We start from the raw sequence: 4,656 nt of genomic DNA, 5'->3' as shown, positions 1-4,656 counted from the left end.
GGGAGGGAGACACAACCAAAGTAGGGCACCATGAGATCAGAGGACTTATAGGGCGTACACACGGTCGGACTTTGTTCGGACATTCCGACAACAAAATCCTAGGATTTTTTCTGACAGATGTTGGCTCAAACTTGTTTTGTCTACACACGGTCGCACAAAGTTGTCGGAAAATCCGATCGTTCTAAACGCGGTGACGTAAAACACGTACGTCGGGACTATAAACGGGGCAGTGGCCAATAGCTTTCATCTCTTTATTTATTCTGAGCATACGTGGCACTTTGTCCGTCGGATTTGTGTACACACGATCGGAATTTCCGACAACGGATTTTGTTGTCGGAAAATTTTATCTCCTACTCTCCAACTTTGTGCGTCGGAAAATCCGATGGAAAATGTCCGATGGAGCCCACACACGGTCGGAATTTCTGTCAACACGCTCCGATCGGACATTTTCCATCGGAAAATCCGACCGTGTGTACGGGGCATTATACTGCTGCCTGCAGTACACTGCACCCAAAGGCGACAGCCTCATGTCTTTTTACATCCACCTGATAGAATCTGATAAATGTATGGATTGAAGACCAAGTTGCGGCCTTGCAGATTTGAGCCATGGAGGCTTGCTGATGCACTGGCCACGAAGCCCTAGAACAACCCTAGAGGAGTGCGTTTTGATTTGAGAGAGTTGAAACTACTTTTTTAAACCATAAGCTAGAGCGATTACTTGTGGAATCCATTTAGAATAGTAGATTTCCATGCTGTCTGTCCTCTTTTAGGACCTTCAGGCAATACGAACAAAACATCCGTTTTCCGAATCTGAGCAGTCTGCTTTAAGTAGACTGCTCTCACCACATCAAAAGAATGTAGTGATTTTTCTTCCATAGAACAGGGTTCTGGAAAAAAATGAAGGTAGAACAATATCCTGGTTTATATAAAAACCTGATACTACCTTCGGTAAAAAGTTAGGATGAGGACGCCATACTACCTTATCCTTGTGAACAATAATAATATGGCTCTTTACAAGAAAAAGCAGCCAATTCTGATACCCTTCTTGCAGCTGATACGGTTACCAGAAAAAATAGTTTCCTTGTCAAAAAAGGACCAAGGGAATATGTCGTATCGGTCCAAAAAAAGGCTGTTTTGTAATGTCGCCAAAAACTAAATTCAAGTCCCAAGGGTCCAGGGGTGACCTAACCAGGGATAAGGCCAAGACCTGTCCTTAGAAAGCACTCAAGGCCAGCTTTATTTCTCACCCCATCTGCAGAAAGTCAAGGATTCTTCCTTTGACCTATTTCCTGGGGTGCAACCCCTGGTTTCACACCAGGAGACATATGCTTCCTAGACTCCATAATATATAATTATGGAGGCCAGCTCCCTTGCATTAACCAAGATAGAAACCACTGAACCTGACAGCCCACGTTTCTTCAGAGTCAGAAACCATTAAATTTAGCATTTGTAAAGTAGGATGGAATACTGGACCTTTGCGAAAGAAGGTCTGGCCCTGGCGGTAGGGTCCCCTACTGTCATCTTTACGATCCCTGCATACCAAGATTTCCTGGGCCCCAAGAATCACCGACTTCCCTTCCTGCTTGATCCTGCGAAGAAGTCGTGGACGCAGGCAGAATAGGATGGAATGCATAAATCAGTGAGAACCGATTCCACGGGAATGGCAAGGCATCTGTTCTGCATGCTAGCGGATCCTTTGTTTCTGACACAAAGTTGTCGATTTCTTTGTTGAACCTGGACCTAAACAGATCTATTTCTGGGATCCCCCATCTTTGACATATGGACAGGAAGGTATTGGGGTGAAGGAACCATTCTCCTCGGAACTGCTGGCGACTCAAGTAGTCCGCCTGTCAATTTTCTATTCCTAGGATGAAGACCGCCGATAGGCAAAGTGCTCTGCCTGAATTTCTAGAATGATAATTGGCAAGGTCATTTCTGATCTGGGCCACTTCCGTAGTAACTGCAGGAAGGATTTTCCCCTTTGCAGATTTTTGGATATTAACCATAAACTGAGGCTCCGGCGTACCCAGCCTACAGTACCTGGTATTTCCAGGTGGTCGATCCGGGTACTAACCAGGCCCGACCCTGCTTAGCCTCCAAGATCAGACGAGATTGGCGCTTTCAGGGTGATGTGGCCGTAGGCTTTGGAGTCAGACACACTGGGAATCTAGAGCTTGAACCCTTCCAAGCCGTTAGGATAATGTTTTGCAGCAGTCTCGAATGAAACTGAGCATAAGGAACGGCCTCGAATGAAGCCACCATCTTTCCCAAAAACCTCATGCAAAGTTGAATAGAAGAATTCATCCTGCTTTGACCACCTAAATCAGTTCCTTTATGGTGCTGATCTTTGCCTGAGGCAAGAATACCCTTTACTGGGTGTACCTATGATCATATCCCTTTTCATGGTTTTAAAGAACATTTCTCCTAGGCTGAGAATCCGACCTAGATATTCCAGGTAGTTGAATGTGGTGACCATACTTTGGTCTAAGTGGGTTACCGACTGGGCTATCAAGAACAGATCGTCCAGGTAAACCATAATCGTTATACCTTGGGGCCTTAATCTGGCTAGAAGAGGGGCCAGAACTTTTGTAGACACTCAAGGTGCAGTAGCTAGACCAGAAAGCAGACCTACACACTGAAAATGAAGATTTTCCACCTTGAAAAGTACATATTACTAGTGAGCGAGGAAATAGGCATACGGATGTATGCATCTTTGACGTCGATTGATGCCAGTTGTTCTCCTCCTTGTAGGATGGAGATAACTGATTGGATTGTTTCCATGCGATAAAAGAGTGGGTATATTCAGGAATTGAATTTAGATTTTTGAGATCCAGAATGTCCATTTGGATTTAACCAAACCCCAACCTCTGCTTTTACATGGGGGCCACCATGATCACTTTTTGACAAAATATGGTCCAATGCTTGAGAGAAATACTTATTTTTCTCTGGATCCTTAGGAACATTTGATCTGAGAAAATGAGGAGACCGGAACTCTTGGAACTCCAGTTTGTACCTTGGAGCTATTGAGGAAGTCCCCCATTCGTCTTGACACTCTTCCTGCCAGATGCTTGAGAACGGCATAAGACTTCCCCCTATTGAGTGAGCGGGGGCGCCTCCTCATAAGGAGGCTTCAGTATCTTGTAGGTGTCCTCCCCCAAGACCTCTTTTGTCCCTGGGGTTAACCCTGAGGATTACCTTTTGAACCTGACGGCGGAAGCCGCCGTGACTGCCTGGAGGCTGATGCCCCTGGCACAGAAGAAGGAGATTTAAAATACATTTACTCCTTTTCTTAAATGGCAAAATAGGGTACTTTTTCCACTAGAATTTCTTTGGATGTATTATCCAAAACGTCCCCAAATAGTTGTTTCACTGCAAAAAGGAAGACTAGCCAGGAGCTTCTGCATGGTGCTTAGCGAAGAGCACAAGGCCTGAAGGATAGAATCTCTCATAGCAACTATTGCAAACATAAAGCTGCCAGATCCTGGGCCTGCTGAGCAGGATAACCTTGAACACCTGTTAAAAACTGGTCTCTCAATTATTAAGAAATTACGCAGGCTGAGACACTCAATCTGCCAGAGAAAAAAAGTGTTTTTTTTTTTAATAGGATCTCCAACTTTTTATCCGTTGAATCCCTAAGCGTTTGAGCATTTTCTGCCGGACAAGTCAAACTCTTATTCACAGAGGATATAGCAGTATTAATTGCTGGTATATCCTCCACCATAGGATAAAGTGTGAAAACTTTTTAGGAGGGAAATTAATGCTTATCTGGGGGATCCTCTCAGATACAAAAAAGCTTTTTCAACAATGAATGGACAGGAAAAGGCATGCACAGCTTGAGGAGGCTTTAGCGAACCCAAACACTCAGTTAAGGTTACATAAATGTTGAGTGGACCATTCAGCAAGAAATTGCACCATCAATCTTAAGATTGAAACAGCTGATTCTCCCACATTTGACACCTCAGAAGAGGAGTCATCAGCCTCACCACGGTCCCCTGAGGGAATTTGTCTTCTCCCTCCCAATGTTCCTCAGTTTGAGGGTCCTGGGCAATGGAAGAGAACCTGTCGCATTTTGACCGACACTGGGATGCGATTAAAGTCGCTAAACTTTTTTTTTCTAAAAAAAAATCTATCATGGCTGAGGAAAAAAGATCTTTTTAGTAAACTAAACAGGGGCTGCAGTGTTGAAAACAGTTGCAACATTTCATGGCCTCAATGCTCACTCTGACCAGCCGCACCCTCTCAGGGGAGGATGCCATTTGTAGAGATGAGTAGGCTTTCCAGAGCTTGAGGGAGACCCTTTTAGCTCTTTTTTGGGGGCGTTTCAACCTCCCCTTCTGACCTTAGCCCGATGCACAAAGCAGAGGTACTACCAGAAGAAATCGCATCTACTGCTTGAGCAATAGTCCAGCCACTGCCATTAATGCTCAGCCTGATGCAAAAAGTAAACGTGTCAAATAGGAAATGCCTGTGTCGCCAAAACCTTTTTAATGCTCCTCTTTGCTTTTATGTCTCTCTGACAATTTTGCAGCCAGCACAAATGGAGTTTTTTTTTTCTACTACACACTCCCGCGTTGGAGGACACCAACGACGCACTAAGCCCCGCCCCACCTTGCATTGCGCCCCACCCTCTTTCAAAAAAAGAGTTTTCCCGCGCAA

General features: G+C 44.8%; 1 pseudogene; it reads right to left on the bottom strand.

Moving 5' to 3' along the window:
- Positions 1-2,028: 2,028 nt before the first annotated feature.
- LOC141113126 (5S ribosomal RNA) lies at positions 2,029-2,143 on the bottom strand (annotated as a pseudogene).
- Between the last annotated feature and the right edge of the window lie 2,513 nt (positions 2,144-4,656).

The sequence above is a fragment of the Aquarana catesbeiana genome, linkage group LG11 (genome assembly GCF_042186555.1).
Source record: "Aquarana catesbeiana isolate 2022-GZ linkage group LG11, ASM4218655v1, whole genome shotgun sequence".
Lineage (NCBI taxonomy): Eukaryota > Metazoa > Chordata > Amphibia > Anura > Ranidae > Aquarana > Aquarana catesbeiana.
The sequence above is the reverse complement of the archived record's forward strand: the minus strand, read 5'-3'. Positions and strand labels throughout refer to the sequence as shown.